The sequence below is a fragment of the Artemia sp. Qi Xiang Cuo genome, chromosome 16, assembly GCF_049724085.1.
Source record: "Artemia sp. Qi Xiang Cuo chromosome 16, ASM4972408v1, whole genome shotgun sequence".
NCBI lineage: Eukaryota > Metazoa > Arthropoda > Branchiopoda > Anostraca > Artemiidae > Artemia > Artemia sp. Qi Xiang Cuo.
In genome coordinates, this window is record NC_142809.1 from 47,650,993 (window position 1) to 47,665,208 (window position 14,216).

At 33.6% G+C, this 14,216-nt stretch overlaps 1 long non-coding RNA gene and 1 pseudogene across 2 annotated transcripts in view; both read left to right on the top strand.

Annotated features, from left to right (window-relative positions):
• Positions 1–14,216, top strand: part of LOC148942994 (uncharacterized) — a 151,252-nt gene that overhangs the window by 84,768 nt on the left and 52,268 nt on the right. The window lies entirely within an intron of this gene.
• LOC148942997 (uncharacterized) lies at positions 9,916–11,277 on the top strand (annotated as a pseudogene).

The following is a 14,216-nucleotide window of genomic DNA, read 5'->3' on the forward strand; positions in this document are numbered from 1 at the left end:
TAAATGTTGTCCCATTTTGATGAACATGGTGAAGGACAAAAAAAGCAATGTTTAGAGGGCTCTTGACTTCTTTCAGGTCATGAACTATTGACTATTTGATAATGTTGTGTATTACCTTTTTCAGGATTGTCATTTGTTTTCACATTTCTGGAGCAATGATTGGCTTGGTTTTTTTCTTCAAAATCATTGCTCAGAATGATCAAATTTTGGCAAAACAATTTGGCGTAGTTTTATTTATATTTGGATTAGCAAGGCTTGTTGTGAAAGCGATATTCTTATCTCAATTCGAGATGTGGAAAAAGGAATACAGTTCACAGGTATAACTTTCAAAATTTTATAATAACTTTTCTTGATCTTTATTTCTTCTCATTTTCAAGCATGTTCCAATTCACGGTCTTTCTTGTGCTATTCTCCAAATGAAACTATCCAGGTCTCAAATAAATGGAGAAACGTGTAACATGCAAAATGAATAAAACCAGTGCCTTTAGTGTTTTATGACAAAAAGTGCAGAGTATCAGTCACAGTAATATTAGCTATTAACTCCTGTAGAACCTACTGTGGAACTACTAGTGAGGAACGTTAATTTAATTTACCACTACAGGAAAAAACAGACAAGATTCCAGGTATAAACGTGGTATTTTATTCCAAGATTCCAATACTCAGGTCGTTCGAAATGTGAATAAATGTTGTCCCATTTAGACGAACTTGGTGAAGAACAAAAACCCTGCAATGGTTATAGGTTAACAATGACATTTCCTGTTTTTGATCCATGCTTGTTTATCTGAGGACTTTCTTTTATTATTGATCTCGGTTATAAGTGTTCAGGATTGTCATTTGTTTTCACATTTCTGGAGCAATGATCGGCTAGGTTTTTTTCATCAAAGTCATTGCTCAGAATGACCAAATTTTGGCAAAACAATTTGGCGTAGTTTTATTTATATTTGGATTAGCAAGGCTGGTTGTGAAAGCGATATTCTTATCTCAATTCGAGATGTGGAAAAAGGAATACAGTTCACAGGTATAACTTTCAAAATTTTATAATAACCTTTCTTGTTCTTTATTTCTTCTCATTTTCAAGCATGTTCCAATTCACGGTCTTTCTTGTGCTATTCTCCAAATGAAACTATCCAGGTCTCAAATAAATAAAGAAACGTGTAACATGCAAAATGAATATAACCAGTGCCTTTAGTGTTTTAAGATAAAAAGTGCAGAGTATCAGTCACAGTAATATTAGCTATTAGCTCCTGTAGCATCTACTGTGGAACTACTAGTAAGGTACATTAATTTTACTTACAGCTACAGGAACAAACAGATAAGATTCCAGGTATAAAAGTGGTATTTTATTCCGATATTCCAATACTCATGTCGTTCGAAATGTGAATAAATGTTGTCCCATTTAGATGAACTTGGTGAAGGACAAAAAAAAGCAATGTTTAGAGGGCTCTTGACTTGTTTCAGGTCATGAACTATTGACTATTTGATAATGTTGTTTATTACATTTTTCAGGATTGTCATTTGTTTTCACCTTTCTGGAGCAATGATTGGCTTGGTTTTTTTCTTCAAAATCATTGCTCAGAATGATCAAATTTTGGCAAAACAATTTGGCGTAGTTTTATTTATATTTGGATTAGCAAGGCTTATTGTGAAAGCGATATTCTTATTTCAATTCCAGATGTGGAAAAAGGAATACAGTTCACAGGTATAACTTTCAAAATTTTATAATAACTTTTCTTGATCTTTATTTCTTCTCATTTTCAAGCATGTTCCAATTCACGGTCTTTCTTGTGCTATTCTCCAAATGAAACTATCCAGGTCTCAAATAAATGGAGAAACGTGTAACATGCAAAATGAATAAAACCAGTGCCTTTAGTGTTTTATGACAAAAAGTGCAGAGTATCAGTCACAGTAATATTAGCTATTAACTCCTGTAGAACCTACTGTGGAACTACTAGTGAGGAACGTTAATTTAATTTACCACTACAGGAAAAAACAGACAAGATTCCAGGTATAAACGTGGTATTTTATTCCAAGATTCCAATACTCAGGTCGTTCGAAATGTGAATAAATGTTGTCCCATTTAGACGAACTTGGTGAAGAACAAAAACCCTGCAATGGTTATAGGTTAACAATGACATTTTCTGTTTTTGATCCATGCTTGTTTATCTGAGGACTTTCTTTTATTATTGATCTCGGTTATAAGTGTTCAGGATTGTCATTTGTTTTCACCTTTCTGGAGCAATGATCGGCTTGGTTTTTTTCTTCAAAATCATTGCTCAGAATGACCAAATTTTGGCAAAACAATTTGGTGTAGTTTTATTTATATTTGGATTAGCAAGGCTTGTTGTGAAAGCGATATTCTTATTTCAATTCGAGATGTGGAAAAAGGAATACAGTTCACAGGTCTAACTTTCAAATTTTTATAATAACCTTTCTTGATCTTTATTTCTTCTCATTTTCAAGCATGTTCCAATTCACGGTCTTTCTTGTGCTATTCTCCAAATGAAACTATCCAGGTCTCAAATAAATAAAGAAACGTGTAACATGCAAAATGAATATAACCAGTGCCTTTAGTGTTTTAAGATAAAAAGTGCAGAGTATCAGTCACAGTAATATTAGCTATTAGCTCCTGTAGCATCTACTGTGGAACTACTAGTAAGGTACATTAATTTTACTTACAGCTACAGGAACAAACAGATAAGATTCCAGGTATAAAAGTGGTATTTTATTCCGATATTCCAATCCTCAGGTCGTTCGAAATGTGAATAAATGTTGTCCCATTTAGATGAACTTGGTGAAGGACAAAAAAAAAGCAATGTTTAGAGGGCTCTTGACTTGTTTCAGGTCATGAACTATTGACTATTTGATAATGTTGTTTATTACCTTTTTCAGGATTGTCATTTGTTTTCACATTTCTGGAGCAATGATTGGCTTGGTTTTTTTCTTCAAAATCATTGCTCAGAATGATCAAATTTTGGCAAAACAATTTGGCGTAGTTTTATTTATATTTGGATTAGCAAGGCTTGTTGTGAAAGCAATATTCTTATTTCAATTCCAGATGTGGAAAAAGGAATACAGTTCACAGGTATAACTTTAAAAATTTTATAATAACTTTTCTTGATCTTTATTTCTTCTCATTTTCAAGAAAGTTCCAATTCACGGTCTTTCTTGTGCTATTCTCCAAATGAAACTATCCAGGTCTCAAATAAATGGAGAAACGTGTAACATGCAAAATGAATAAAACCAGTGCCTTTAGTGTTTTATGACAAAAAGTGCAGAGTATCAGTCACAGTAATATTAGCTATTAACTCCTGTAGAACCTACTGTGGACCTACTAGTGAGGACCGTTAATTTAATTTACCACTACAGGAAAAAACAGACAAGATTCCAGGTATAAACGTGGTATTTTATTCCAAGATTCCAATACTCAGGTCGTTCGAAATGTGAATAAATGTTGTCCCATTTAGACGAACTTGGTGAAGAACAAAAACCCTGCAATGGTTATAGGTTAACAATGACATTTCCTGTTTTTGATCCATGCTTGTTTATCTGAGGACTTTCTTTTATTATTGATCTCGGTTATAAGTGTTCAGGATTGTCATTTGTTTTCACCTTTCTGGAGCAATGATCGGCTTGGTTTTTTTCATCAAAGTCATTGCTCAGAATGACCAAATTTTGGCAAAACAATTTGGTGTAGTTTTATTTATATTTGGATTAGCAAGGCTTGTTGTGAAAGCGATATTCTTATCTCAATTCGAGATGTGGAAAAAGGAATACAGTTCACAGGTATAACTTTCAAAATTTTATAATAACCTTTCTTGATCTTTATTTCTTCTCATTTTCAAGCATGTTCCAATACACGGTCTTTCTTGTGCTATTCTCCAAATGAAACTATCCAGGTCTCAAATAAATAAAGAAACGTGTAACATGCAAAATGAATATAACCAGTGCCTTTAGTGTTTTAAGATAAAAAGTGCAGAGTATCAGTCACAGTAATATTAGCTATTAGCTCCTGTAGCATCTACTGTGGAACTACTAGTGAGGTACGTTAATTTTACTTACAGCTACAGGAACAAACAGATAAGATTCCAGGTATAAAAGTGGTATTTTATTCCGATATTCCAATACTAAGGTCGTTCGAAATGTGAATAAATGTTGTCCCATTTAGATGAACTTGGTGAAGGACAAAAAAAGCAATGTTTAGAGGGCTCTTGACTTGTTTCAGGTCATGAACTATTGACTATTTGATAATGTTGTTTATTACCTTTTTCAGGATTGTCATTTGTTTTCACATTTCTGGAGCAATGATTGGCTTGGTTTTTTTCTTCAAAATCATTGCTCAGAATGATCAAATTTTGGCAAAACAATTTGGCGTAGTTTTATTTATATTTGGATTAGCAAGGCTTATTGTGAAAGCGATATTCTTATTTCAATTCGAGATGTGGAAAAAGGAATACAGTTCACAGGTATAACTTTCAAAATTTTATAATAACCTTTCTTGTTCTTTATTTCTTCTCATTTTCAAGCATGTTCCAATTCACGGTCTTTCTTGTGCTATTCTCCAAAAGAAACTATCCAGGTCTCAAATAAATGCAGAAACGTGTAACATGCAAAATGAATATAACCAGTGCCTTTAGTGTTTTAAGATAAAAAGTGCAGAGTATCAGTCACAGTAATATTAGCTATTAGCTCCTGAAGCACCTACTGTGGAACTACTAGTGAGGTACGTTAATTTAACTTACAGCTACAGGAACAAACAAATAAGATTCCAGGTATAAAAGTGGTATTTTATTCTGATATTACAATACTCATGTCGTTCGAAATGTGAATAAATGTTGTCCCATTTAGATGAACTTGGTGAAGGACAAAAAAAAGCAATGTTTAGAGGTTAACCATGACATTTCCTATGTTTTTAATCCATGCTTGTTTATCTGAGAACCTTCTTTTATTATTGGTCTCGGTTATAAGTGTTAGGTTTTAGAAAACTAAGGGGCTATTGACTTGTTTCAAGTCATGGACTAATGACTATTTGATATCGTTGTTCATTACCTTTTTCAGGACTGTCATTTGTTTTCATTTTGCTGCAACGGTAACCGGCTTGGTTCTTTGTTTCATATTGATTGCTAAGAAAGATGAAATTATGGAAAAACAATTGGGCAAAGTTATATTTACATTTGGATTTTTAGAATTATTGCGAAAGGGATCTACTTTTGACATAGCAATTTATGGCATAACGATTATGGATCACTAGTATACCTTTCTAAATTTTATAATAACTTTTCTTGATCTTTATTTCTTCTTATTTTCAAGCATGTTCCAGTTCACGGTCTCAAATAAACGCAGAAACGGGTAACATACAAAATGAATAAAACCAGTGCCTTTAGTGTTTTATGACAAACAGTGCAGAGTATTAGTCACAGTAATATTAGCTCCTGTAGAACCGACTGTGGAACTACTAGTGAGGTACGTTAATTTTACTTACAGCTACAGGAACAAACAGTTCTGGATAAACTGGTAAGTTGTTCTCGTTTTTATACTTTTTTTACTTGTTCTGTTATTTTACTCTTTTTACTTAGTTTCCATTTAGGAAACTTACATTCTATTTCTTTTCATTTAGGTTTCCATTTAGTGGGTGAATATATATGCTGCAAGATTTTATTGGTATGGGCTGGGTTAAGTGAGATTGCCCTCTCCTTTAGGTTTAAAATTTGGTAACGTGTTAAAACTGAGGCGTTTTGGTAAGAATCGGTACTCAAATTCTAGTGACAACTGATATTTATTATTAAATAGAATAAAAGGAGAAAGTATTATAATTCTTATTATTCTAAACTCTACCAATAAATCTTCTTGGTTGGCAAATCATATATTTCGTGTGTCTGTTGTTCCATCCACGTCGTTTACCGGAAAAAAGGATTAATTTAGATCTAGGATATCAATACTTCTAATTGCAAGCGTTACACTTGAATAGTTGGGTACTGCGGTACTTAAGATCCTTTACTTCAAATTACTGTTTGTCGGAAACTAGGAATAACCGTATTTGATTTTATATCAAATTATTTGTTTAACCTAAAACAAGAACTTATATTTTATTTTGTAACAGAGATTAGTGCTCCTTGGACCTTTGATAAACTTAGACGTCACCAGGGAATATTATTAATTGAATCTATCTGGACAGAAAGGAATGTAATTTTTAATTTATTACAGAAATTTTTTTTTATGTTTTCACTTCTATAACTTTAAGAAATCAACAATTAATTAAGATTTTAAAGAATAAACATCAGCATATGTTCTCTAGGACCAAAGGTTCAAGCTATTTGATGCATACCATACTATGAACCTTGGAAGTATGCTATATTGTGGAAATGTTACTACAAATTAAAAACTATAAAGTGAGAGTATATCAATGGTATATTGCTACTTTTGTCCCAAAAGTAGCATGATTGCCGATTTATTTATTTAATGGGTTCTATTGATAAAGAAACTGTCCGTACAGTAGTGATACAGATGCCTGACTTAGAAATTGAAAACAATAATTCAATTGTGATGATTATTAATAGTGTTGGTGGCGAAGTGAACTCGACTTTGCAGATATACGATTGGACGTCAATTTCGACATTAGAGATCAATACAATTATTTCAGGTCAAGTCTTAAGTATGGCCAGTCTACTTGCAGCTGCAGGGACCAAAGGCGAACGCTATTCCACCCCAAATAGCGAAATTATTGTTCACCAACCGTGGGGGAATATTTGCCTTAATACGACTCAAATGGTCAAGCAAAGTTACAAAATGGAAGATTTGACAAAAATATAAATATTGGACTTGCTGTATTAATCATCTATCTTTGAAATTGACACAGCATGAAAAGACATTAAATTGCGTAAACAGCAAAAAAACTGGTAATTATAAAAATATTTGTATATATTTTAACAAGGAATTACAGCAATTTAAAAACTTTAAAAAAGAAAACCAAAAGTTTGAAGCTTAGTAGAAATCGTTGTTAAAAAATAACATCATTATCGAATTTCTTTTCTTATTAGTGTAAGCAATGTCTTTTTAAGAAATGAAAAAAAGTTGAAAAAAATTTAAGTTCAGTTCGGAGTCACTAAAGTTTTGTAAACTACAAAAATATTTACGGTGCCTCAGCGATAATTTTAATATTTTAATTCAAACTAGAAATAAAACCTGAAAATTTCAAAACTAGTTTTTTTGTATTTTTTTTTTTTTTAGATAAGATCTACTCGCTACGTGATCAAGCTTACAGGTTCGAAGGCAACCAGTTATATGATGTCAGTAGGAAGGCCCAAAAAACTTTTTCCTCTGCAATAAATCCTGTTTTGCTTCTCAGGCTTGTGAATTTACCTTTATGCTTTTCAGGCATGTTTCAGGTTATAGGTCTGGTTTTCATAATTATAACACTCGAACAAGCAAGGCCTTGCCTGCTTCAATTGCCATTACTACAAGGTCTGAGTTCTCCTTTATTTATGAAGGAATAAAATCATGGAATAATAATGCATTTTGCTAAACTTAACTAACTACAAATATACTTATTCTTTTATTTTGTTCGCTTTACTCTCAGATGCCGTGCTTACGACTTCATCTGTTCGTCTATTTGTAGTGGTTAGTTAAAGTGGATATTTCTTTTACAGAAAGTGAAGGAGAGGAAGATGAAGAGGAAGATGAAGAAAATGAAACATAATGACAACTCCAGTGACTGAATGTTCCAAATTAATTATTTTTTTTACATTTCTAAGAAAAATCTTGCTTGACTATAAATTATAACTTCTTTGTTGTATTAGAAACTTAGCTGTCTGGTTCTAAGCCGGATTAAGAGGTCACGGAATTAGAATAAAAAATCTCAATTCTTGACCTTGGTTATGTCGGCAAAAGCTCTCAAAGTCAAACAATTTCAAAATTCTGACATGCGTCTGTGATAAACTTGATGTCTCTGCTTTTCAGAGGCTGTTATAATCGACTAAAAATTTAATTTCAAGTCTTGGAGTACATAACAATCTCGACAAAATCTATTAAAAACAGTTTAAGTAGACAATAAATATATGGCACTAATCTCTACAAAGGCTATTGATCTTTCTGTTCACAATAACTAACCTGAAAAGGGATGATAGATGTATTACCCCCGCCTCTCTCTCCCCGTAAAATACTCCCCGTAGAAAATATGTTTAGGAATAGTAAAATATGTAAAATACCCTTCGTAGAAAATAGTAAAATAAGTCATGCCATTATGTGTTTTTTTTAAGTTTCATCCTAGCTTGTGATATAGATTCACTTTTAGTTTTTCTAGATTATTTGTCATATCGAAATTAAAAAGAGTCAAAATATTTAATCGCGTTTTTCTAGGAATGAGTTTTCGAGCAGTAAGTAAGGGCCGAGAACTGAAAGACAAGCACTTGCTCCAAGCAAATGAGCAACATTTATTTCAAAAATATGTTGCTTAGACAAATCATAAAATTTATGATAAATAATTTTCTGATTTGAATAATCCCATAGCAGGTACATCTAAGAATTGGAGGGAACCTCCAAGCACGTCTGGTAAATCAACAGTAAATCAAAGAAATGTCCCAGTAGCGATGGCAGACAGGGAGCCGACGACGACACACCTATCATTCCATATTTTGTCCCAAAAGTAGCATGATCGCCGATTTATTTATTTAATGGGTTCTATTGATAAAGAAACTGTCCGTACAGTAGTGACACAGATGCGTGAATTAGAGATTGAAAACAATAATTCAATTGTGATGATTATTAATAGTGTTGGTGGCGAAGTGAATTTGACTTTGCAGATATACGTTTGGACGTCAATTTCAACATTAGAAATCAAAACAATTATTTCAGGCCAAGCCTTTAGTATGGACAGTCTACTTGTAGCTGCGGGGACCAAAGGCGAACACTATTCCACCCCAAATAGCAAAATTATTGTTCACAAGCCGTGGGGGAATATTTGCCTTAATACGACTCAAATGGTCAAGCAAGGTTACAAAATGGAAGTTTTGACGAAAAAATTAAAATCAAAGTACCAAAAACGTACTGGACTTTCATATCAAGGAATTAAAAACCTGTTTAAAGAAAAAGTATGGATGGATCCAGAACAAGTAAAACAAATTGGCTTAATAGACCAAGTTCTATAACCGTAAAGACTATCTACACAGAATGAAACATCATTGTATGAAAGAAATGATGATATGATTGGTTCTCAAATACGAGCAGAGAAAGAAATAAAGATTAAATATCCCTTTTTTATTAAACAAATTATTCTCAATTCAGAGCAAAGAAGAAATAAAGATTAGATACCCCCTTCCGATTAATATTCTGAACGCGGAGCAAAGCAGACACTTCAGTCTGTCCGCGAATCTCGTTTTAGAAGGACGCAAATAGAAACGGTGAAGATGAACTTGGGAGCAGTGAATCTGAAAAGCGTAGAATTAAACATTGAACAAGAGGGTTTTGAGTGGGCCGAGATAGATGGGCAAAATATTGGGACAGTGACGGATAGAAAACTTCTGCTCGATTATGTCACAGGAAACTTGCAGTGTGATGGAAAGAAGTTAGCGAAAGTTGTAAAGGAGTCAATTGTTACTCTGGAAACTCTAAGCAAATTAGTCCACACGATATCCACCACTCGACTTGAATTGGACCCCTCAAACCTAAATCCCAGCATAACAACGTGAGAAAACATGGAGCCAAGACCTGGCACAAGTACCATGAAAAGTGAAGTTAGTCAAAAATAAACGTGTGTTAGAGTTGGAGAAAAAGGGGGAGCCTAAAGATACAGGCAGTTGTAAAAAAAATACTGGGGAAAACGGCTATCTTCGATCCTCTCTTCAGGTGTACTATGTATGGTACCAGGAGACCGAAAGTTTCAAAAAAAAGTTTTTCCGCGAATCTCGTTGTAGCAGGACGCAAATGGAAAAGGTGAAAACAAACTTGGGAGCAGTAGGTAAAAAGCGTAAAATAGACAATGACAATGAGGGTTTTGAGTGGGGCGAGATAGATGGGCAAAGTATTGGGACAGTGACGGATAGGAAGCTTCTGCTCGATTATATCACGGGAAACTTGCAGTGTGATAAAAAAGTTAGCAAAAGATGTAAAGGAGTCAATTATTACTCTGGACACACAAAGCAAATTAGCCCACACAATCTCAACCGCTCGACGTGAATTGGACCACTCCCAGCGTAACAACGGGAGAAAACATGGAACCAAGACCTGGCACTAATACCATGAAAAAAGAGGTTAGTAAAAGATAAAAGTGGGTTAGTTGGAAAAAAGGGGGCCTAAAGATACAGGCAGTTGTAAAAAATACTGGGGAAAACCATAATCTTCGATCCTCTCTTCAGGTGTACTATGTATGGTACCAGGTGACCAAATGTTTCAAGGCCATCTTGAAACCATCTTGAAAAAGATTTGAAATGCGATAATATACTCGTGAGGAATCCTACACTGTAACAATTATTGATGTTGGTTCTGCCAGGGAAATTGACGACCTGAATTATTTCTATAGTGATGCATACGTTCCTCCTGAGGTAGAAGACGATTTATTTAATTATGTATTTGATGCAATCATATCGTGGTCACTAGGAGTAGTCTGGGGATTACACCTAATTGAAGAAGCACCATTTCAACTTGGTCTACGTTCGTACAATAATAAGAAGTTGATTGTTAGAAGAATGAAAACGCTGAGATTTTCATAATTGGTGTTGGATTTAGTATCAAGTTGTTTGCAAGTCAAAAGTGAAAAGCGACCAGAAATAAGAGACATCATCTTCGGACATCTATAGTTAAATAATTACGTGAAAAAGGCAGCCTAATTTTCCAGAAGAATCTAGAAGCGAGAACAAAGAAGCAAAGCTAGAAGAATTGAACCCTGTCAATATCAAAAATCAGAAAAGAATCCGGTTTGCGACTGTTCACAACTGAAAATACTATGGAAGAACCAAGAACTTTCGGTGTGGACAAATTTAAAAAATCTACTAACAACTGGAGGAGTTAAGTTTTCAAGACAAAGATATATCCCTAGAATTTGGAAAGCGATAAGACAATGTCATGGAACTCATGAAAAATTGAAAGCAAAACCAAAGCAACTACTGAATGAGATTTTGGACAACTATATAAACCACGTCAGTTCAGGAATTTCCCCTGAAAAAGGCGAAGTGCCTAACAATTTTGTGCCTTGGTTCAATACAGCTCTGTAGGGCTATAAAGAAAGAAAGGTTGAGGTGGCTAGGGAACGTTGTGCGATTGATAAAATAAAAGTTCAAAATAGGGATAAAATCCTTTTTAATAGACAGTGTATAGAAATTCACAGAAAATACCAGACATTTCGGCCACATATACAGTGACCGTCACTGTATATGTGACAAAAAATCTGGTATTTTTTTGTGAATTTCTGTACACTCTCTATTAAAAAAGGATTTTATCCCTATTTTGAATTTTTATTTTATCGTCAAAGAAAGGCAGTGTGGTCTCCGAAATCATCTACGGTGTGCGAATGATGGATGACAGATTGTTCTTTTCGGCCAACGCCCTGAATTATTTCTACGGTGATGGATACGTTTCTCCTGAGGTAGAATATGTTTTTTTAAATTAAATATTTAATGCAGTCACATCTTGGTCTCTAGGAGTAATCTCGAGACCAATTCTAATTGGAGAAGAACCATTTCGATTTTGTCTACGTTAGTAAATTGTTAAAAAGTTGATTGTTAGAAGAATGAAAAAGCTGAGATGTTCAAAATTGGTGTGGGATTTACTTTCCAGTTGTTTGCAGTTGAAAAGTGACAAGCGACCAGAAATTAGATAGGTCATCTTCGGACAACCATAGTTCTACAATTACTTGACAAAACTAGAGTCTAATTTTCCAGAAGAATCTAGAAGCGAGAACAAAGAAGCCAAGCTAGAGGAATTGAACCCTGTCAATAGCAAACGTCAGAAAAAGAATCCAGTTTGCCACTGTTCACAACTGAAAATAGTATGGAAGAAACATGAACATTCGGTGTGGACAAATTTGAAAAATCTACTAACAATTGTAGAAGTTAAGCGTTCAAGGTAAAGATATATTCCTAGCATTTGGGAAGCGATAAGACAATGTCGTTCAACTCTAGAAAAATTGACAGCAAACAAAAGCAACTTATTGTATGAGAAACAGAAATGGAGTCGTATCAAGTCGATCGGCAAGTAAGAGCAAGTAGATCGGACGTCTCACCTATGCACATTTTGGACCACTATTTAAACCACATCAGTTTAGGAATTCAATCCAAGCGGGCTAAAACTTGTATTCCACCACTGATGTTATGTATGACATATTTTGTTTTGTAGAAATTAAATTATATACTCTATAAAATTTCAATTATTCATTTTGGTGCTGCCATAAATTGGACGACCTGAATTATTTCTATAGTGATAGAAACGTTCCTCCTGAGGTAGAAGACGATTCATTAAATTATATTTTTAATGCAGTCACATCGTGGTCCCTAGGAGTAATCTTGGGATCAATCATAATTGGAGAGGAATCATTTCAATTTGGTCTACTATGGTGACACAAAATAGAAAGAGCCAGTTATTATAAAGGCTTATTAGCCTCAGTTTGGGGGTATTTCATAACCTCTATCATGACTCTAGGATTGATCATATGTGTATTTAAATATTGGAATTACAGGAAACATCAAATCCTCGGAGGGAAGGATGCAAAAACCCCTGTCTGGACGATACCATAATCTCTCGAACAGAAATTGATTAATCTAAAACAAAATAAAAAAAAAAATTTATGAAAACTAACGGAGCAAATTCTTTGCTATGTCAGTAATAATACTTTTGATTGTAATTAAATTGGTATTTTGATTGTTTTACTTTTGGGGAAAAAGTTATACCAAATTTTAATTTAACTTTGTGATAAATTTACTTTGAAAAAATTGCTTTGTGTATTGTTATATTACTATATAGGGTCTTAAAGTAACTTTTAAATTTTTAACCAAAATGTATTGTACTGATTATTGTTGTATCTTAAGTTGATGACAATTTTTAAGTCTTTTAATAATTAATGCTAACTTTAATGTGTAAACAATATAAATGTAATTAAACGCCAAGCAGAAACAAAATGTTTCTTTTTAAGCGGCCCCTTGTGTTTAGAAAACAAGAAAAAATAATTAGCCTCTTAATTAAAAAAACTATTTGTATATTAGTAGTGTGTAATTTTTTTCCTGTTTTATACAACCGTTAATGCTTTATTTGTATACTGATACTTAAATTTTTTCTTTGGATCACAGACCTAGTTCTTTTTTCAACCAATTGTTGGTTAATTTTTTGTCAATATTAACCAAAGTTGGATGTACTTCAAACAAATTTTTTTGGTTCATGTGTTATGCCATTATAAACAAATTTCTGATGCATTGATATACAGTTACTTGGTCCACAATCAGCGTCAACAGAATCCAGTATTTAGTGAAAATTTATTACCAATTTATTCAATGAAAAGTGAAGTTAAATCAGAAATGTTCAATGTTTGTGATGTGTAAGCAAATAGCTAACAGCCTACATGGCATCCATTAAGTTAATGAAACTCAGAGAGGAAAGAAGTGTTCAAATATCTTATTGTATTGTACTATATTGTAGATTTTTTATACTCCCTGAGACAACCAGTCCAAGCGGCTTATATATTATCAGACCTGTACCGTTGTGTATTACAGAAATAAAAGAATTGTGTTATAGCCAACCTCTTTACGATCTTAATTTAGTCCCTCCAATATTCCCAGTTGGTACGCCCCATTAGTCGGGTCATTGCCTAAGGCACGCAACCAAAGTTGAATTACCTTAGGAACATAAATATCTCCCCTATAAAGGGGGTGATAAAGGCATCAACTACAACCTCACCCTACAACCTGAAAACCACTTTACCAAACTACGCTCGCACAATCTTATGAAGTTGATTGTTAGAAGAATGAAAAAGCTGAGATGTTTAAAATTGGTGTGGGATTTAGTATGCAATTGTTGCAATTGTAAAGTAAAAAGCGACCAAAAATTAGAGAGATCATCTTCGGACAACCATGGTTCCATAATTAGGAGACAAAACCAGAGTTTATTTTCCATAAGAATCCAGAAGCGAGAACAAAGAAGCCAAGCTAGAGGAATTGAACCCTGTCAATATCAAACATCAGAAAAAGAATCCGGTTTACGACGGTTCACAATTGAAAATATTATGGAAGAACCAAGAACTT